Source organism: Vicugna pacos, chromosome 16 (genome assembly GCF_048564905.1).
Source record: "Vicugna pacos chromosome 16, VicPac4, whole genome shotgun sequence".
NCBI classification, from domain to species: Eukaryota; Metazoa; Chordata; class Mammalia; order Artiodactyla; family Camelidae; genus Vicugna; species Vicugna pacos.
The window spans coordinates 24,011,117-24,033,529 of record NC_133002.1 but is presented as its reverse complement, the minus strand read 5'-3'; the positions used below and the strand labels follow the sequence as shown (position 1 = coordinate 24,033,529).

Genomic DNA, 22,413 nt, shown 5'->3' with positions numbered 1-22,413 from the left:
CTGTGAAAGAGGAAAAATTTACGCACCTACCTCCCTTTCCATGTGCCTCTTCAAGGACAGAAAACTTCCCAGAGCTTTCCAGACAACTCCCACCCAGAAAGTGCCCACAGGATGTGTTCTGTGACTGAATTTTTCCAGACAGGTGGTCTGAGGCCATTCTTTTTTCTGGTCCCAACAGTAGCCTCTAGGGACACTTCCCTGTGTGGCCCAGCCCTCGCCCCTCCCTCACCTACACTCATACACCAGTCCTGCCTTTCTGACCTTTGGTCTCTGCTTCAGGGGCTCCTGGTCCTCCACCTGACTTGCAGCGAGGTGGGCACGGTGTTCCAGGTCAGACCCGGGTGTGCTGAGCTACCCGTCAGCCCCGGGTAGGTCCCTGGGAGAGCCCTGGGTGATGTCTTGGTCGGAGGCCTGCCCCACTGATTTGTGGGCCATGTTGGTGGGGACCGCTCCATATCCAGACCCACCAGGAGTCTGCGCTGGCCCTCAGAAGAGTGGCACACCAGCCCTTCACTTGGGGAGGGGGCGTTGGTGTTCTTATTCATCAGCTTCTGTTCAATATGTGGTATCTGGCTCTGCAATGATAGTGACCAGCAGCTGACCCAGCATGGAAGTCTCAGAGTCCTTCCCGACCAGGAACACTCCTGATTCTGTCGACTCTACCCTCTGCTGCTAGATCAGACCGGAACCTTGTTCAGCTCAGACATCCGGGAGGGAAAATACATACCCAGAGAGCATGGGCTCCACCTCGGGCGGCAGGACCCTTCCCCGGCTCTCCACATCCCAGCCAGCCAGCTTTGTCCTGGGCTGTCTATGTGACCGGGCCCCCCAGGCCTCTGTCCTGCTCTTTCTGGAGGCAGAAACCCATCCCCAACATGACTGCTCCACCTCCACCAGCCAGGACGGGGCCGTGTGACTACCTGGGTGGGATCTGAGTGGTGGCCCAGCCTGGGCGGGCCTGCCCTGGGCCTCCCTGTGTTACCTTTGGGTCTCTCTTGCCAAAAGGCCAGAGGTGCCTTGGGTGAGACCTGACCCAGTGCCGGCAGCATTGGTAGAGACCCTTGCTGCGGGCTTTCCGGGGGCTGCGGCCTCGGGATATTGGGTTGCAGCAGAACATGCCTCTGTCTCCAACCAGGTGAGCTGAGTAGGGACTTCTCTACTGAGTGGGTGCCTGGTGACTTCGGTTCCAAGTTTTGTTGGGCTCTATTGCCAGGGAAGTGAGGTCACTTCCTGGGATCCACTTATCCAAGCTTCCTCCTGACACAAAGCTCCTCAAGGGCCTTTCTGGGCTGCCAATCTCTCATTTCTCTCTCCATGTCATGTCCACACACAGTGACACCAACTCAGCCCCTCCATAGCCCTGGGGAGGCCTGGATGCAACCAGTGCCGCAGCTCTGAAGACACAGCTGGGTTCAGACATGGCTCCCCCTACTCAGCAGTGTTATCATCCTAGACAAGCCACGTGACTCTCAGGGTCTCCCCAATCCCCCATCGGCACAGTGGGGATCATTCTGGCCCCTGCTTCCTAGAGAAGCCATCCTGTCTCTAGACCTAGAAACACTTACTGCATCTGCCACCCCCACGGGCTGGCATCAAAGGGAGCTCGTGCACAGACTCAGCAAAGGAAGGACCCCACAGAGGGCTGGCGGAGCGCAGAGCACATGCCACACAGGCCGGGGTCTCCCCTGGTGTCTGGAGAAAGTCACTTTCCTTGCTGCTTGCTTCCCCACTCCCAGTCGTGAGACTGAAATTAAATGCAACTCTGACATAGTCGGCTCTGGAATACAACCTCCTAGGTCATTCTGTCATGTTGACATACAGGCCCAGTGTCCCATCTCGGCCTCTGTGCTGCCCTCGGCTGCCCGTCAATGGCTTCCTATTTTTTGCCTTCTGTTCCCACACCCTTGTGTGATCCCCACACCCTCACCTGGAGGGTGGATGGACTTTGGGACCAGGTTCTGACACGTAGACTTACTTGTGAAAATGTATGTGAGTTCCACTCATTACCAGCTCCAGTGTTCCTTCTCTCTGTCTCTGTCCCTCAGTGCCTCTCTCTCTGACTTGTCTCTCTGTCTGTTTCTCTGTCTCCCCCTGCTTCTCTGTGTTTCAGTCTGTCTGTCTCTTTTCCTGTATGTATGTGTGTATATATTTATGTGTATATGTGTGTATTTATGTGTGTGTATTGTTCGGGTCCTGGGCAGGTCACTTCTGAAAATCCCTTGATGACATATTGATTATTTTGAATTCATGCTACTGAAGAAACATTATCTTTGAAAATTGTGCAAGCACTTTGGAGGGATCTTCTCTAAGGCTCAGCACTGCTAGGGAAGGAATGCACCTGTGGAATTTTGATGTATCCTGCACCTTGTTCTGCTGGAGAGGAGCGTCCATTTGCTCTTCCTTCCAGAGTACCTCCTGGGGCCTCTGCCTGCTCACGTTGTCACCAGGGCTGGTTGTCAACGGGCTAAAGACCTGCCAGGGTGATGGTGGCCAATGCTGTCTCTGCAGTCTGTCTTTCTACCTGTGTCCTCACCTGAGAGTTCGAGCATCTCTAGCAGACACTGGCCACATGTACCGCCTCTCGTTGGAACTGACTCTGTGTGTTTTGTTTCTTTTCAGAACACTGGGCTTTAAGAGGGTTTTGGACCACAGGGATGTGAAGCTTTTCTCCGACCTTGGGTCATGAGGAAAGGTTTTTCCAGGCTGTGGTTTGTCTTTCCAGCTGTCTTTCCTGGCCTTTGTTTTCTGCTTTTGTTTGGTTTTATTTTGCCACAAGAAGAGCTAAGCATCTCCCTTCTGGCTCTGATTTCACACTTAGAACAGCAGTGCCTACCCCGAGATTATACACAGAGTTACTAAAAGGGCTTCATATGGTACGTCTCATCTTTAATCCATCTGGACTTTCCTCTCAAAATACAAAAATGCTAATTCACGTGAAAACAAACAAGCTAAAATTTCACCCATCCCTACTTAAGATATGTGGGCAGACAAACAAAAAAAAAGCCAACTTTTATATGATTTCATTGATAGGGAACCTCCAGGATAGGTAAAGACATAGAGAGAGAAAGGGGATTAGGGCTTGTCATGGGCTGGGGGACGTAGGACGTGGGGTGCACTTTGTATACAGGATTTTACTTTGACGAAGGAAATAGTCTGAAACCAGTGGTGTTGGTCTCACAGCACTGTGAATGCAATTAATGCTCCTTAAAGTTGCACAATTTAAAATGGGAAAAGGCTAAACTTTATTCTTATATACTTAAAACAAAAATAGAATATAGTATAATAGAAAAGAAAAAAATCTGACTCCATAGAAGATCTGTCCTTTTGGCTTTAACCCTTTGCCCTCTTTTCTAGGCTTAGTTTTACTAGCTCTGCACCTTTTGTAAAACAATGTTGCCTTTAGCCTTAAATATACAGGAGAGCCTACTTTCAAGGCTCTGATCTTTAAGGATATTAACACTTTTGCACTTGTATAAAGACAACAGGTTGTAGAATAGAAAACTACTTTTGTTTTGTTAGAGGATTTACAGAGGCACTATGACCTGGTCTACGTAAACAGCTGCAAAACAAGATAATGGCGGACTAATATCTTGGAGAACCATCTTCCCCATGTCAACTTCAGGCTCCTTTTCTACTAAAAAGGGGAGGGGCTGTGGTTGGTTGTTGCAAACTTGTTGGTGTAGAAATTCTTTGTTCTTGGAATCCTTTGCAGCTGTCCACGTGGGTCAGATCATGGTGTTTCTGCAAAACCTGCAACAAAACAAACTTTTTCTATTCTGCCACTTGTTATCTTTATAGGAGTGCAAAGTATTTATATCCTTAAAGCTCAGAGTTTTGGGAATAGGCTCTCCTGTTTATTTCAGGCTAAAGGCAACATTGTTTTACAAAAGGTGCATAACTAGCAAGTCTAAGCCTAGAAAACACGGCAGAGTGTTAAAGGAAAAGGAACAGATCCAATATGGAGTCAGATTTGTTCTTCTCTATTACAGTGACTTTTGGTGAGAGCTAAGTGGATGATTCCTGGGTGGGTCCTCCACTGTCCAAGGCTGGAGTTCAGGCAGGATCCCTGCCAGATTCACCATGACTTTGGACCAAATCTACTGCAGAGAAAGTGACAATTATTGGATTAAAATTACCTCTCAAAATCCCTTCAATTGCCTGTAAACTATACCACAGCAGGGGATGTCTCATTGGCCAGTCAACTGCCAGTCTCCCCTGATGCAAGGGACCAGCGTCGCGGTGAGATCCATGGTGGCCTGGCCAGTGCACCTTCCTACTTTGCTCTAAAACTTTGGCTTCCTCACTTTGATGCCTTGACAGCTTCCTTCCCTCTTCCCTCTGGCCTGGTGTGAATGAACAAGGTCCCTGCACCCACCTGGGCTGAGACCAGGCCATGCACACAGCCCCATGCACACAGCCCACCATCTGCTGTCTACCCCTGGGCTCAAGTGCAAACTCTGAACTCCCCCACCCCAAAGGTCCGCGTGCCCAATGCCTCCGCCTTAGGGGTCCAGATCACCATCAGTACCATCAACCACCCAAATCCCAAGGCCAGTGCCTGGCAGCCTGGGATCAACCTGACCCATCAGGTCAGTTGAGGCACAGGCTGTGGGAATCAGGGTGCCAAGGCGGGAATTGGAACCACCTTCAGCCCAGCCTGCCTCACCCTGTAGCCTCAGACATTAACTATGAATGTGCACACTAGGCTGGATCCCCCACTGGTGGCAGTAGTAATCATTACTGGAGCACGGATTTCCCCACCTCAACCACAGGGTGAGGGGTGGGGGAGTGAGCTCAGGGTAGGGGTGCACTCAGAATGAAGGGGATCCCATGGTGAGGGGGTACAGGTTGAGAGGTGTGGGGCCCGATCAGATTGGAACTGACCTGGTTGAGAGGTGAGGGGGACAATTTCAGGATGTTGGGTGTCCTGTGCTGAGATATGAGGGGTAAGCTTGTGGGTGTAGGGGCCATAGGTTAGGACCTAGCAGGATGGAGTGTCAGGGCAGGGACCTCGGTGTGAGGAGAAGGAGCAGTGTCTTCAAGGTCTGGTGGGAGACTGGGCCTGGCCAGGGGTGGGAAGGTAGTAACAGGGAGGAAAAGGTGTGCAGGGGAAGTGGGGCTGGCGGGGTGTGGCCTGGCCCAGGGCAGTCGTGGTTCCAGTTCAGTGCCAGGACCCAGTCAGTGGCTGGGTGAAGGCTCTGGGGATGGAGACCCGGCGGGACAAGCAGGAGGGGCCCCACCTGGCTCCTCCCGGCCCCAGCGGCCAGGGCCGGTAAAACAGGAGACCCACCCGAGCAGTTTGCGCTGCGGGCGGGAGGAGGAGGGGCGCGCACGCGCAGACGGACAGACGCGCGGACGCCGGAACCCACCCAGAGCGCGTGGAAGCTGGCGGCAGCCGGTTGCTCCTGGACCAGCTCCTGGAAGAGGAACACAGCCTGGGGCCTGGGCCGCCACTTGCCCGCGGCTCGGCTGCCGCTGCCGGACAGTTAAGAGGGCGCTGGTGGGGGCGCGCTGCTCGGGGAGCCGGCGGGTGATGCCTGGGCTGTGCGGCTGAAGAGACGCCCAGGGAGGGGTGCGGAGGTGAGGTCCCGGCTGCGCGTCCCGTTAGGACCCTGAGGCGGGTCCCAGCCGCCGCTGTGGTTCGTGGTAACCCCGCTATTAGTAGTTCCTGGACCTCGCGTTTGTGCCGCAGCTTAAACCCGGGTTTAGGAGATCAGGTACAGCCCCGGGAGGTGGGAGGGCGCCGGACGGCTCCGGAGCATCTCCTATTGGCCCTCAGATCATGGCCTGCTCCTGGGAGGCGGGTGCGGTGCGGTCGCGGGTCCTCGGATGGAATGGGGGCTGCCCCATGAGAGCCCCTGGATTTGCTCCCATCTTAACCCGCGGCCTGACCTTGGGGGCGGCCTCTAAAGACCCAGGTTCGTGGGACTCAGGTTACAGGTCAGTCTGCTCCTGGGAGATGGGCTCGGTGTGATCAGTGTGCTGGGATGGCTGCAGCGGCAGCGGGAAATGGTCGCAAACCCCGCGCTCTCATAGGGCAGCCCCAATCCCGCCATAGCAGCCGCCACCTTTCCCTGACAGCACAGCACCCGCCTTCCAGGAGCAGGCTGACCTGTAACCTGAGTTCCACGAACCTGAGGCAGCATAGGCCAAGCTCAGGCCATGCGCTGGGGAGTTTGAAGCAAATCCACGGGCCCCCATGGTCAGACTCCATAACCCGCCACTCCCTTCGACCACACCGCGCCCTCTTCCCGGGAGCAGGCTGACCTGGGGACCGTGCCTGGAGCAGCAGAGGCCGAGCCCTTGACAGGCCGTGGGGAAGATGGGGGCAGCTTGCCAGGTCGCTGCCCATCTCCCTGCCGCTGCCCCAGGTTCGTGGATCACTTGTTTTCAAGCCAGTGGTTTCCTGAGAGGCAGGCGCGGTGCAGTCAGGTGGCGGAGGCTGCGGGGAGGGATGCTGCCCCAAGGGAAGCAGGTGGACTTGCTCCCATCTCCCCCAGGGCCAGACCTGTGGACGGCCTCTGCTGCCCCAGGTTTGCAGGACACATGTCATGTCAGCCTGTCCCTGGGAGGAAGGCTCAGTGTACTCGGGGCAGCATCATTGGCTGAAAAGAATTTTAGAAGTGGGCTCTAGCCCAGCGTAACTAACTCTCCTTTCTTCTCTTGCTTCCTCAGTTGGTGGCTGTATCGGCTTTTTCATTATAGGTTATTGCTGGATAATGAACATAGGTTTCTGTGCTATATAGAAGAAACTTTATTTAAAAATCTCTTTTTATATGTAGTGGCTAACATTTGTAAATCTCGAACTCCCCTTTCCCTAGTAACCTTAAGATTGTTTACTAAGTCTGCAAGTCTGTTTCTGTTCTGCAGATGAGTTTACATTGTCTTTTTCTCTCTTTTTTTAGATTGCACATATGAGTTGTATCATTTGGTATTTTTCTGTTTCTGGCTGATTTCACTTAGAATGACCATCTCTAGCTCCATCCATGTTGCTGCAAATGGTTTTATTTTGTCCTATTCATGGTAGAGTAGTATTCCAGTGTATAAATATGCAGCAACTTCTTTACCCAGTCATCTGTTACTACATTTAACTTGCCTCCATGTCTCGGCTATTGTATACAGTGGTGCTGTGAATACTGGTGAGCAGGTATCTTTTCACATTGGAGTTATTTCCAGTTATGTACACAGATGTGGAATTGCTGGGTCATAGGGTAAGTCTACTTTTAGTTTTATCAGGGATTTCCATGCTTTCCATAATGACTACACCAAACTAGATTTCTACCAGCAGTGTAAGAGGGTACCCTTCCCTCTACAGCCTCTCTAGCATTTATCATTCATGAACTTCTGAGCGATGGCCATTCTGACTAGTGTGAGCTGATTCTTCATTGTAGTTTTGATTTGAATTCCTCGGTTTATTAGTGATATCGAGCATTTTTTCCTGTGCCTATTGGTCAATTGTGTCTTCATTGGAGAAATGCTTGTTTAGGTCTTCTGCCTATTTTAGGATTGAGCTGTTTGTTTTTTTTGTTATTAAGTTGTATGAGCTGTTTATATATTCTGAAAATTAAGCCTTTGTTAGTCGTATAATTTGCAAATATTTTCTCCCATTCGTAGGTTGTTGTTTACTTTTGTTTTACTTATGGTTGTCTTTGTTGTGAAGAAATTTATGAGTTTAATTACGTCCCTTTTGTTTATTTTTTTCTCTTATTTCCATTGCCTTGGTAGATTACCCTAGGAGAATGTTGCTAAGATTTATGTCAGATAATGTTTTGCCTATGTTTCCTTTTAGGAGATTTATCATGTCTTGTCCATCTGCATCTTTAAGCCTGTACTCTACATCTGTGCTTCAGTTTTGAATTTTGAGCTTCTTAGAGAAAACCTACTCTTAGCTCATACGTCAGATTCAACATGTCTAAAGCTGATTTCATAATCTTTCTTCTTGCAGCGTCTCCACTTATTCAGTGGGATAATCATTCTTCCGGTCTTAAATACCCAAAGGCTTGGAGTGGTCTTTGATTTATCTTTTTCTCACCACCCTCCATATTTTGTCAGCTTCTTGAACTGTATGTTTTTGGTTTCAAGTGTCTATTCTGATTGCTGATACTCTGATGAAGAGCTTTCATCCCTGATACGTTATTGTTTACTTCTGCTGAATTCTTGGATATTCTCTCCCCCCCTTTCAGTCAACCTACAGTTTTGGCTCTCCAACATCTAGAGTCAAGTCAAAGAGTTAACACAACCAGATCTCAGTCAGGTAGTCTCGATCCATCATCATTTTGTACTTAGCTTATGTGTTCCAATTATTATGTAACTTAGCCTCCTATGGTAACATGTGCCTTATTAAAAACCAGGAGTCACCAGCCTTTTCCTATCCAGTCCTCAGTTAAAACAGATTACAATTGCCCTGAGAACTAGTTGGAGCCCCATCCCCTTCATAGAGTCTTCCCTATTTACTCCAAATACTTCTAGCTCCTCTTTGTATTCCTGCACTGTTTATGATCAGTAGCCTGTAATCTTGGCTTTGAGTACTGACTTGGTACCATCCCTGGGTGGTTTCCAATGTTTTTCCTCACTTAGCTGGTAACTGGAGAAGACTACCTTGTTCAGCCTCCTTTATACCCCTCACCCTGCTTAGCATCGGACAAAACATGCATCCAGGCAGTGCTTACCTACTTTATTTATTCGCAGGGTGGTGGTGTGGATTATAGCTAATAACTATTAATTCAGTGTTGCAATTAAAAAAGAAAGGCAAGAAAATCCATAAAACTTTATCTCCATGTTCAGTTTAGCGCTTTACCTCAATAGTTTTCTTAAGTCTGTATTTACATTCACATAGTGTTCAGTGCTTGTACAGTTTCCTGAGGCAAGCAGGTGAATTGTCATTATGTTTGACTTTCACGTTACATTTCATATTGGATATATTTGTGCAATGACAAAACCTTCTTTTATAAGTAAACAGCCGGAAGCCCAGAGAGACTAAGAACCTAACCCAGGGTCACCTGGTTAGTGTTTGGCACAGGCCAGGACCACAGTTCACATCATCCAGCTGATCGTCTTCCAGTGCCTTTTCATTCCAGTGCTGGGAAATGTAGCCCCATCAGCCAAACGGCCAAGTCACATTGCTGCCCCTTTACCTGCCAGTGATGGAAGTGCTACAAATAGTGGCAAAGGAAAGGTCAGAAATAGGAGTGATAAAACACATTTAAGTGCTGGAAATGGATCCTCAACCTCCTCCTCCCTACTTGAGCGCCTCACAAGTGTCCCACTCTGACAGTTCTGATCATTGTTTATAACATAGCCTTAAAATCAGACATCTTTTATAAGACATGCTTTTATCTTGGTCCCTTTCCTGCTAGTAGTCACCATCATGGGCAGAAAGTGCTTGGTTATGTTCTGTTTGTCACATAGGTGGGAGGGAAAGTGGGAAAGGGAGTGGGTTGTACTGAAGCCGAGCATTTTACAGCTCTGTTGTTCTAGGCCCAGAGCAGTTCCACTCTTGCTTTCATCACCTCTCCACCTCCGAGTCCCAGCCACCCATTCATGCCTGCTTCCCCACATGCCACGTCCTGGGGAAGGACAGAGTGGTGGGCAATGCCCCCTCCGCCCTCTGCTCTGGGAGGTGTAGGAGTCTGCATTAACTTTTGAGCTGTTTTAGTAATTGGGCTTTTCCAGCTTTTCTAGACATCTCCTTTCCATCTCTGAGAAATTGGATTTGTAACTTAACCATACATGGACTATACTAATGTATTCAGTGACATTAGTGTGATGTTGCCTCTAAGGTGTTCTGTGACTGGATAGGAGGTTTTTATTTCACAGGATGCTTCACATCCAATTCCAAAGGCCTACAGGCTGCAGGTGTAATCCAAGTTCTTACATGTCTGTAAGGTAGACATGAACATTATTTGATAATATGACCATATGTTCATAGATTACGGTTAGTCCTCTGGCTCTGTATCTAATGAAAGTTTAAATTCCAAACACTTGAAGAAATTTTGTGGACCATGTCTTTTTGCCTGTAACCAGTTGCAAAAACTGAAATCACAACTCTACCACAAGCCACAGTGTTTCCCAGTAGAGAAAGCCCTCTAATTTTACAACCTCTAAGTAGTGCAATGGTTGTTTGGGTGAGATGAGGGATGCCAGAGTATTTTTTGGGACACTAGAGTGGCATGACAAGTATTCTGGGACTGGTTACAGTTGAATCTCTACTTCCTATATCCTGGATTGATTACAGAGGCAATGTTAGTGCAGTAACCATCTTGTGTATGCAAGTGTAGGTAGGAAGACAAGAGAGAAAATAGAAGGGATATAAAGTAATGGAGGGACTTCATAGCAGTACAAATAGTGACTTTGACACCACCAGCTGATGACGTGAACTTGGCAAGAATTTGTGAGAATTGGTGGGTGTCATTGCAAGCAGGAGAGTCCTGCAGCTCTTGGGGTGAACAGGCAAAGGGGAGAGCAGATATGGTGGCTATCCGGGGGCTATTTTTGTCCTGAATGTGAAAATGTCCAGTCCCCTGTTCAATTTGGCAGCCACAACTTCACATGACTCAGGGCATTATTTCCACCAGAAATCCATAAAAATATAAACAACCTCTGTTTCCCAAAGTGTTTGTTCTCGATCTGAGATGATTGTCCTGTGGTGGGAGGTAAGTGGGCGATGGGCCCTGTTACATCACCCCCTTTCACTAGAAGTCTACCTCGATGCTTTTCATCCTACTCCTAGAGGTGCTCTCATTCTGTTACACCTAGGCCTGTAAGACGGGCTTGCCTGAATCCTCACGTGAAGAGGGATAGTTATGTGCAGTTTTAAAAAATTGCTTGGGTCATGTGGTCCTTTGTTCCTTCCATTGGAAATCACTATTCCAGAGCAAATAGTATGCCTCCATAGAAAGTATATTGTTTGTAAGATGTCTTCAGAGGTTTTGCAGTTGGTTTAAATATTTGCTTGGTGATGGCATCTTGATTGATTGAAGGAGGCAACCCTCACTAGGGGCATTGTGTGCTTTCGGTCTGAGAGTTCCTTTCCTGGCAGTAGAGTGTTCGTAGGCAGAGTTAGAAAGTTACCTGGTCTGAGAAGCCGAATTTGCCCGCAGCTGGGAATTGGCAGAAGAGTCTGTTATGGAAGGAAAGCTTTAGGATTATCTGGTAGCAGAGTTCTGGGATCCAAACCCTGGGAAACCTCAGCTTTTGTAGAGTATGTTCTGTAACAATAGGCTATAGGATAATTTTTACACTTGTTATGGGATGTAGAGTTGGGGAAAGACTTAAAAATGAAAGAACTTTAAAAGAGAATCTCCGAATATTTTAAAGAAGACAGTTCTCAGAATGAGAGCTTTTCTGGAAAAGACTAGCTCTTCACTTCACAGGGGAAGCAGGGAGCAGGTGTAACTGCACTTACGGTAACTTAAAAGGTAAACCTTACCCTCCCACTTAGCTGTTTCCTGGTGTAAGTTCATCTCGCACATCTGTAGTTATAGACCTGATGTGTCATTTTCTGGTACTCCATTCTGCTTCTTAGTGAGAGACTGACACAAAGCCACATAGCAATTGAAAAATTGCGCAAACGACTTTATTGTTAAAAATGTAGACCTGTGGCTGGGTGCTTCATTTGCAAGTGTCTTTCAGTACATAGAACACTGAAAAGAATGCAGTGTTATTTCTTTTCTTATTCCTTTAAGCCTTTGAAAAGAAGGTTTTCTTTGCAGAGTGTCTGGAGTACATCAGAACAAGCAGAAACTAAAAATAGCTTTAAGAAAGCTCCAGTATAGACGTTGCTTATAGTATGGTATCTGTCTTAAAGTTAATTCTTTAAAGCAGGAAGCTGTAACTCTCAATTTCTTAAGCAAATATAAACATTCTTGACACTTAATGACATTCTTTGTGGGGTGAAGCTGATTTTGCTTCCATTCTGAGCGTTGAAAGTCCTTCTATGATACTCCTACCAGTCCTCAATATTTTATTTTCCCTCTGTTGTGAACTTGTTATTAAACTTGAAGCAGATATAAATATCATTAACTTGCTACATATGTAGATGTTCAGTGTTACATAGTCAGAAAGTTTGTGTACATCACACGTATCTACATAATTCCCCCCTTTCCAACTGTGTTCCTGATAGGATGGTGGGAAATGGCAGTATGGGGATATGTCTTTCAGTACACAGTTTTTCCCCTCTTCCCTCTACCAGATCTGGATTTTCTTTCATCTTTCGGCTTCTAGACTTACTAGCTCTTTTTCTTAAGCTAGGTATGTCTCATCCCCCTGTGCACACAAACATGCGTACACACACACACACACACACATATATTCTGCCGTAAGGAGTAGCGTGCAGCATCCCATTCTCCCACTCCTTCTCTGGATCCACCCAGTGGAGGCAGTGTCTTGCACGAATTCATTTGTAAGTTCCTTTATAAAATTCGAGTGGTTGGGAAATAGGACTGATATCCACACCTAGTAGGCAGGCCCTCAAGGACAACTTCTATGGTTAATGCCAGGTTATCTTAATGTTTGAGTATCTGGGTTTCATGTCTTCCTCTACCACCTGTGTGACCCATGATTCCCACATTTCTGCCTCCCTCTAGAATTTTTCTCTCCAACTCTGAACTCTTACAATGTTCTGCTGATTTGACATCTTCACTTGGAACTCTGATATCTTAAAATCAACATGTGTAAAAACTGAGCTCTTTGTCGTCCAACCCCCCAAACTGGTCCTTTCTGCAACATCCCCCATTCAGTTAGTGGAAACTTAATCCTTCCAGCTGCTTGGGTCAAAAAACTTGGAGTTATTCTGATTTTCACTGACATACCACATGAATTCTGTCAATAGATCTGGTTTAACACTGCCTTTAAAACAGATCCAGAACCCAGCCACTTCTCACCATGGCTCCTGCCTCCACTGCTGCTTCCCTGCCCTGAGCCACTGTCCTCTCCTCCTGCACAGCCCTTCTCAGAGGCTTCCCTCCTTTCATCTCTGACCCGTTTTGACTATTCTCACCCGGCAGTCAAGTGAGCCTTGAAAACCTAAGTTAGATTGTGTCGTCATTCTGCAGTGCCTCCCAATTTCACTCCGGGTAAAAGCCACAGTCCTTGCAACGTCCTCCAAGGCCATACAGGATCTGCACTGACCCTTCTCCGCAGCTCCAGCAGTGCCCCCATTCTGGAACATGCGAGGTGCACGCTGGCCTCGGTGATGGTTATTCCGTCTACCTGGGACTTCTCACCTCCTAGTCTTATTTCTAACCTCAGTCCTCAGTGTGGCCTGCTCTGGTATTTAATACAACATCACCATAATCCCATACCCTAAACTCTCTTTACCTTGCCCTTTTTTTATTTTTTCCATGGTTCCTCTTTCTTAACATGCCACTTCCTCTGCCTCTCTGTCGTGTGAATTGTCATCTCCACCCCCCACCCCAGCTAGACTCCAACCCAGCTCCGTGAGGACAGGAATTTTGTTTTGTTTATTGATCTATTCCAAGTGCCTAGATTAGTCCTGGGTACATAGTAGCCTGTCAAAAATTATTTGCTAAATAATTTAAAATATTATAAAATGAGTCATCCTTTTAGGAACGGGTGAGGAAAGGAAGATGCATGAAAGAATGGTGCAGTAAATAATGATATTTGCCTGTTGTTCTTTGTGTGATATATATATATGTGTTTTAGTCTTAATTTGGTATCCAGTTTCTTAATTTAATATCTGTATTAAGGTGTAATTTACAGGCCATAAAATTCACAAATTATAATTGCACAAATCAGCCATTTTAGATATTTCTAGAGTTGTGCAACTGTGTCCTCACAAAGTCCCCTTTTTTTCCATCCATATGCAGTTCACCCTCCACTCAGTGGCACCCTGATTTTATTTGTTTTTGTTTTTTTGGCAATCACATCTCAAAAGAATAATTTACACAGCAGTACTAATAGAGCTTTGGCTTTTAGAAATGACACACTTAAATATGAATTCAGCTGTCATTGCTGAATGTAGGTAGCAGTATCAGACATCGGTGAGAAGAATGGACTTGAGTGTCAGACTGGCTGCAGTCTTACCCAGCTCCACCAGTTACCAAGTTACCCAAATTATTTTCTGCCTCAAGCTCTTTATCTGTTATATGGGGGTAATAATAGCAGCTTACAGAGTTGTTGTGAGGATTAAGCAAATAGTGAAACAAAATTTAGTATAGTGGCCAGCTTATGTAATTACGTAAGAAATAGCCTTGCAGGTAGAGAGCAAAATTCAAATCAGTTTCTAAAGTATGTGTAAAATATGATCCAGTTCCTGCCTGGTTTGTAAACACGTATGCCTACTGCAGAATGTAAAAGCAGGCTAATTTCCAACAGAAAAGATCATTTCTTAGCATTTCTTTCAAAGATATATGCAAAATCATTTTTACTAAATTTCGGGTGCCCACCTCTGAAAGAGCTTTGACACCAGGGAGGTAATTATCTACTTTTTTGTTAAAATCATGCTGACCATCACAAAGTGTTCTGAATTATATTTTAGCCTTTATGTTGGGAAATACTGTGAGACTTCTTCTAAATTAATGGGGGGGCATTCACTGTAGCTCTTGTAGCTGTTTTGTTGTTTTCTTTTATGTACAGATGCACAAAGCAGGTTCATCAGAAGCCTCTCAATTCCAAAGATAATAACAGTGAAAAATATTGTACAGTGACAGTGAATCCTTGGCATATGAAGAAAGATTGTAAAGCCCTGAATGAATTAAGAAGGTATTGTTACATTAACATACATGTAACCATGGCTCTCTTACCTTTATTTTTCACTTTATAATGAAGATACTCCCCACCCGTCAAGGTTGCTTTGTTTGATATAGGGAATATCTAAAGCCTTTTCTGCAAGTTTTTAAAATAAGTAACAGAAGGTAATTTATCAGAAGTGTGAATGGTGTAATCTGCTCTGTCTAGTATAGTAGCCACTAGCCACATGTGGCTATTTTGAATTGAGATGTTCTATAAGTGGAAAATACATAATAGATTTTTAAGACTTCATACAACAAAACTAATGTAAAATATTTATTAATAAGTTTTAAAAGTGTCAATCACACTTTTGAAATGATAGTATATTGGATATTTTGGGATAAATATAATTATTACTGAAATTAATTTTACTTGTTCCTTTTTATTTTCTAAATGGTATTACTGGAAAATTGTGACTTACACTATGTTTCTATTGACAATTCTGGCTTCTAACTTATTGCAAATAATATGAAAAGAAAACTTTGATGAAAAATTTTGTAATTGAATAGTTGATTTACATCATAATATTTTCAGGTGTGCAATACAGAGGCTCAAAATTTTTATAGATTATATTCCATTTAAAGTCACCATAAAATAATGGCTATATTTCCCTGTGCTGTATGATACAGCCCTGTAAGCTATCCAATTTATACATAGTAATTTTTACCTCTCAATACCCTACACCTTCCCTGCCTCCCCTCTCCTCCTTCTCCCCATTGGTAACCACCAGTCTGTTCTATGTACCTGTGAGTCTATTTCTGTTTTATTATAGTAATTAATTTGTTCAATTTTTTATATATACATATAAGTTAATACATAGAATATTTGTTTTTCTTCCTCTGACTTATTTCACTATGCATAATAACCTGTAGGTCCATCCATGATATTGCAAATGGCATTATTTTATTTTTTATGGCTGATCAGTATTCCATTGTGTGTGTGTGTTCATGTGTGTATATCTGTGTGTATATACATGCATATATGTATATATATATATATATAAAATATACCACAACTTCTTTATCCAGTCATCTGTCAGTGAACACTTGGGTTGTTTCAGTGTTTTGGCTATTGTAAATAGTGCTGCTGTGAACATTGGGGTGCATGTGTCTTTTTGAATTATATTTTTCTCCAGAAATATACGCATGAATGGGATTGCTGGATCACACGGAAGTCTATTTTCAGTTTTTTATGGAAACTCTATACTGTCCTCCAAAGTGGCTGTGCAATTTACATTCCCACCAACCGAGTAGGAGGGTTCCTTTCTCTCTTAAAAGGTCAAAAATTCTCTAAATTTATATACTTTCCTTACAGTTTAGGACACAATTTGGCAAAAGCCAGAAAGAATTTCATAGGAGTAAATACAGTATTTTTTTTAAATGTCCATGCATTACGGATAGATATGTTATTGATGAGTTGGTTCCCTACATTTGTAGATGCAGAAGTTTTTATACCTTCATAGACATTTCAGTCTAGCAGAGAGAAAAATTTCTTTGCATTTTGCTGAACTTGTCCGGGTGGCTTTATCAAATATGGTCCAGGCCTCCAGAGGTGAATACACATCCAAACCTGAAACATTTGAATGTCTGCAAGAATTTAAGAGTCCAGAATGTCAGATCTGGACTATAAATCTGGTAAATGACATCAGTGAGTGGACTCAAGAAAACTCCATTTGAGTGCAAAACCTTTCATAAGCCAAAAAAGGCATTGAAATTGTGGCAAAGCCAGAGACTTGTGTGTGACACATATGGCCACAAACCCATGGGGACAACCACAGGCGTCCTGGAGTGCCAAGGGAATTCCATGTGAGGAGTCCAGCACTCACAGGAATCCAATAAGTCCCTGCCAGCCAGAGCAACTTCATTGCTACCGTGCTGTTTTGAGCAAATGTCTTTTCAACAGGTTCAAATTGGTTTGTATTTCTTTTTACATTTTTTATTAATTCATACTCATTTTACAGTGTTGTGTCAAATTCCAGTGTTCAGCACAATTTTTCAGTCATTCATGGACATATACACACTCATTGTCATATTTTTTTCTCTGTGATTTATCATAACATTTTGTGTATATTTCCCTGTGCTATACAGTGTAATCTTGTTTATCTATTCTACAATTTTGAAATCCCAGTCTATCCCTTCCCACCCTCTACCCCCCTGGTAACCACAAGTCTCTATTCTCTGTCCATGAGTCTATTTCTGTCTTGTATTTATGCTTTGTTTTTGTTTGTTATTTTTTTTTAGATTCCACATATGAGTGATCTCATATGGTATTTTTCTTTCTCTTTCTGGCTTACTTCACTTAGAATGACATTCTCTAGGATCATCCATGTTGCTGCAAATGGCATTATGTTGTCGGTTTTTATGGCTGAGTAGTATTCCATTGTATAAATATACCACATCTTCTTTATCCAGTCACCTGTTGATGGACATTTAGGTTGTTTCCATGTTTTGGCTATTGTAAATAGTGCTGCTATGAACATTGGGGTGCAGGTGGCACCCTGAAGTAGATTTCCTTCTGGGTACAAGCCCAGGAGTGGGATTCCTGGGTCATATGATAAGTCTATTCCTAGTCTTTTGAGGAATCTCCACACTGTTTTCCATAGTGGCTGCACCAAACTGCATTCCCACCAGCAGTGTAGGAGGGTTCCCCTTTCTCCACAGCCTGTCCAGCATTTGTCATTTGTGGATTTTTGAATGACGGCCATTCTGACTGGTGTGAGGTGATACCTCATTGTAGTTTTGATTTGCATTTCTCTGATAATTAGTGATATTGAACATTTTTTCATGTGCTTTTTGATCATTTGTATGTCTTCCTTGGAGAGTTTCTTATTTAGGTCCTCTGCCCATTTTTGGATTGGGTTGTTTATTTTTTTCTCATTGAGTCGTATGAGCTGCTTATATATTTTGGAGATCAAGCCTTTGTCGGTTTCACTTGCAAAAATTTTCTCCCATTCTATAGGTTTTCTTCTTGTTTTATTTCCAGTTTCCTTTGCTCTGCAGAAGCTTGTAAGTTTCATTAGGTCCCATTTGTTTATTCTTGCTTTTATTTCTTCTAGGAGAAAATTTTTGAAATGCATGTCAGATAATGTTTTGCCTATGTTTTCCTCTAGGAGGTTTATTGTATCTTGTCTTATGTTTAAGTATTTAATCCATTTTGAGTTGATTTTTGTATATGGTGTAAGGGTGTGTTCTAGCTTCATTGATTTACATGCTGCTGTCCAGTTTTCCCAACACCATTTGCTGAAGAGACTGTCTTTATTCCATTGTATATTCTTGCCTCCTTTGTCGAAGATGAGTTGACCAAAAGTTTGTGGGTTCATTTCTGGGTTCTCTATTCTGTTCCATTGGTCTATAGGTCTGTTTTGGTACCAATACCATGCTGTCTTGATGACTGTAGCTCTATAGTATTGTCTGAAGTCTGGGAGAGTTATTCCTCCAGCCTCTTTCTTTCTCTTCAGTAATGCTTTAGCAATTCTAGGTCTTTGATGGTTCCATATAAATTTTATTATGATTTGTTCTAGTTCTGTGAAATATGTCCTGGGTAATTAGATAGGGATTGCATTAAATCTGTAGATTGCCTTGGGCAGTGTGACCATTTTAACAATATTGAATCTTCCAATCCAAGAGCATGAAATATCTTTCCATTTTTTAAAAGTCTTCTTTAATTTCCTTCATCAATGGTTTATATTTTTCTGTGTATAATTCTTTCACCTCCTTGGTTAGATTTATTCCCAGATATTTTATTACTTTGGGTGCTATTTTAAAGGTGATTGTTTCTTTACTTTTTTTTTCTGTTGATTTATCGTTAGTGTAAAAAAATGCAACTGATTTTTGAACATTAATTTTGTAACCTGCTACCTTGCTGAATTCTTCGATCAGCTCTAGCAGCTTTTTTGTGGCCCTTTAAGGGTTTTCTATATATAGTAACATGTCATCAGCATATAATGACACTTTTACCTCTTCTTTTCCAATTTGGATCCCTTTTATTTTTTTCTCTTGCCTGATTGCTGTGGCTAGGAATTCCAGGACTATATTGAATAGGAGTGGTGATAGTGGGCATCCTTGTCTTGTCCCAGATTTTAGTGGGAAGCTTTTGGGTTTTTCACCGTTGAGAACTATGCTGGCTATAGGTTTGTCATATATAGCTTTTATGATGTTGAGATATGCTCCCTCAATACCCACTTTTGTGAGAATTTTTATCATAAATGGGTGTTGAATTTTATCAAAAACTTTTCTGCATCAATTGAGATGATCATGTGGTTTTTCTCCTTTCTCTTGTTGATGTGAAGTATTACAGTGATTGATTTGCATATGTTGAACCACCCTTGTGTCCCTGAGATGAACCCCATTTGAGCATGATGTATAATCTTTTTTTATGTTCTGTTGGATTCTATTTGCTAGTATTTTGGTAAGGAACTTTTGCATCTGTGTTCATCAGTGATATTGGTCTGTAATTCTCTTTTTTGGTGGTGTCTTTGCCTGGTTTTTCTATCAGGATGATGGTGGCTTCATAGAAAGTGTCTGGGAATATTCCTTCTTTTCAATCTTCTGGAAGAGTTTGAGAAGGACTAGTATGAGTTCTTTTTTGTGTGTGTGTTAGAATTACCCGGTGAAGCTGTCCAGTACTGGACTTTTATTTGTAGGGATTTTTTTTTTATTGTTTATTCGATTTCATTCCTAGTGATCAAGTTGTTCAAGTGGTCAGTTTCTTCTTGATTCTGACTTGGTGGTATGTATGTTTCCAGAAACTTGTCCATCTCCTCTAGGTTATCCATTTTTTCCATGTAGTTTTTCATGATATTCTCATATGATATTCAGTATTTCTATGTTATTTGATGTAATTTCTCCATTTTCCTTTCTTATTTTGCAAATTTGTGTTCTCTCTTTTTTCTTCTTTGTGAGTTTGGCCAGAGGTTTGTCGATTTAATTTACTCTTTCAAAAAACTAGCTTCTGGTTTGATTATTTTCTTTATCTATTTTAATCTCTATTTTATTTATTTCCTCCCTGATCTTTATTGTTTCCTTCCTTCTGCTGACTTTTGGGTGTTTTTGCTCTTCTGTTTCTAGTTCTTTTAACTGGTGGGTTAGATTGTTTATTTGATATTGTTCTTATTTGAGGAAGGCCTGTATCACCTTAAACTTTCCTCTTAGCACTGCTTTTGCTGCGTCCCAAAAGTTTTGTGTGGTTGTGTTTTCATTTTCATTTGTCTCAAGGTATTCTTTAATTTCAACTTTGATTTCATCATTGACCCATTGGTTTTTTAATAGCATGTTGTTTAATCTCTATGCTTTCCCTTTTTTCTCCTTTGTTTCTCCTTAGTTGATTTCTAGTTTCAACAGCATTGTCGTCAGTAAAGTTGCTTGAGATAATTTCTATGTTCTTAAAATTGTTGAGACTTCTTTTGTGACCAAGTACATGATCAATCCTAGAAAATGTTCCACGTGCACTTAAAAAGAATATATATCCTATTCTAGGGGGTTGTAATGCTCTGAAAATATCCACTAAATCTAATTTTTCTATTGAATCATTTAATTTCTCTGTTGTATTCTTTATTTTCTTTCTGGAAGATCTGTCTAGTGATGTTAATGTGGTGTTAAAATTTCTGACAATGATTGTATTCCCATCAATTTCCCCCTTTATCTCTGTTAGTAGTTGTTTTATGTACTTAGGTGCTCATGTTGGGTGCATATATACTAATGATTGTAATATCCTCATCTTGTGTTGCTCCCTTAATCATTATAAAATGTTTTTGTTTATCTTTCTTTATGACCCTTGTTTTAAAGTCTATTTTGTCTCAAATCAGTACTGTTACATCTGCTTTTTTGGCATTTCCAGTTGCATGGAATATCCTTTTCTGTCCATTCACTCTCAATATATATGTGCCCTTCTCCCTAAAGTGTATCTCTTGTATGCAGAATATTGAAGGTTCTTGCTTTATTATCCAGTCTGCCACTCTGTCTTTTGACTGGAGGATTTATTCCATTAACATTTACAATAATTAATGATAGATGAGTGTTTATTGCTATTTTGAACTTATTTTTGCAGTTGATTTGGTATTTCTTTTTCGTTCCTTTCTTCTTCCTTTTGTGGTATGGTAACTTTGTTTTGTATCATCTTGGATTGTATTTAGTTTTTGTGACTCACTTGTAAGTTTTTGGCTTGTGGTTACACTTTTTTGTAAGTTTGTTAACCAATTACTCTAACTGTGTGTACTAAACAGATAGAAATGTAATCTCAAACCCATTCTACCAAGAATAAAATATTTAAAAAAAAAGAAGAAAGAAAAAATACTCTATATTTTCTTGCTTCCCTCTCCCACTCAATGATTTAGATATCTTCTTTTACAGTTTCATGTTTATTCTATTTGTAATTCATGGTAGTTATCACCTTTCCATTTATGAGTTCTCATTTCTGTAGCATCCTGCTTCTTTTCTATTTAGAGTAGACCTTTCAATATTTTTTTTGCATGGGTTTAGTGTTGCTAAAGTCTTTTAGTTTTTTGCTTCTCTGTGAAATTCTTTATCTCTCCTTCTATTCTAAAGGATAGCCTTGCTGGAGAAAGTATCCTAGGCTGCATCCTTTGTTTCATTAAGAACTTTGAATATATCTTGCCACTTCCTTCTGGCCTGTAGTGCTTCTGTAGTGAAATCAGCTGAGAGCCTTCTCTTCTAACTCACTCTTTGTTTTTCTCTTGCTGCCTTTAGAATCATTTCTTTATCCTTCAGTCTGGCCATCTTGATTATGATATGTCTTTGTGTGGGTCTTTTTAGGCTCTTCCTGTTTGGGAACCTCTGAGCCTCCTGTGCTTGGGTGTCTGAATCCTTCTTTAGGTTTGGGAAGTTTTCAGTCATGATTTCTTTAAATACCTTTTCCATCCCCTTTGTTCTTTCTTCCCCTTCTGGAATCCCTATTATGCATAGATTGGCATGCTTTATATTATCCCATAGGTTCCTTACATTGCTTTCATTGTTTTATATTTGTTTTTCTCTCAGCTGTTCTGATTGGGTACTTTCTGTTGTCCTCTCTTCTAGGTCACTTATTCGTTCCTCTGCTTTATCTAGCCTGATTTTTACAGCCTTTAGGTCAGATCTCATTTCAGCCAATGAATTTAACAATTCTAATTGGCTTTTCTTTATAGCTACATATTTTGTTTTTGACATATTTTATGTCTCTAAACACTATCTCTTTTAGTTCCTTCAGTAATTTAATCACTTCTTTTTTGAAATCTTGATCTAGTAGGCCATCAATGTCTATTTCATTGATCGTTCTTTCAGGGGATTTCTCTTGCTCTTTTAATTGGGAATACTTCCTCTGCTTTCTCATACTGCTCGTATCTCTCTGGCACTGTGGCTTAAGGTATATCAGTTATCTATTGTGGTCCTTAAAGGAGTTTATTCATTTATCTATCTAAAGCCTATGTGGAAATAAAACTTAAAAACGAGAGAGAGAGAGAATTTTAAAAGAATGGAGGAAAAGAAGGTTTGAAAGCAGTGTATAATCAGTAATAGAAGAGCAAGTTGAAGCAGAATAGCAGTCGAGTTGAGATGTCTTTTAAAAGCCTTAATAAAATGAAGAAAAATATCAAAACACAATATTTAAAACCTGTGAATAATCAATAACAGATCAAAACCAAGAGAATTAAAAATGAAATGAGAAGTGTAAACG

The 22,413-nt window shown here is 42.5% G+C and overlaps 1 long non-coding RNA gene across 1 annotated transcript in view; it reads left to right on the top strand.

The window, feature by feature from the left end:
- Positions 1–5,366: 5,366 nt before the first annotated feature.
- The window catches only part of LOC140686243 (uncharacterized), a 54,196-nt gene continuing 37,149 nt past the window's right edge, over positions 5,367–22,413 (top strand). Inside the window, exon 1 of the long non-coding RNA XR_012059950.1 lies at positions 5,367–5,580. This is a non-coding gene — a long non-coding RNA (uncharacterized lncRNA). The remainder of the gene's footprint in view (positions 5,581–22,413) is intronic.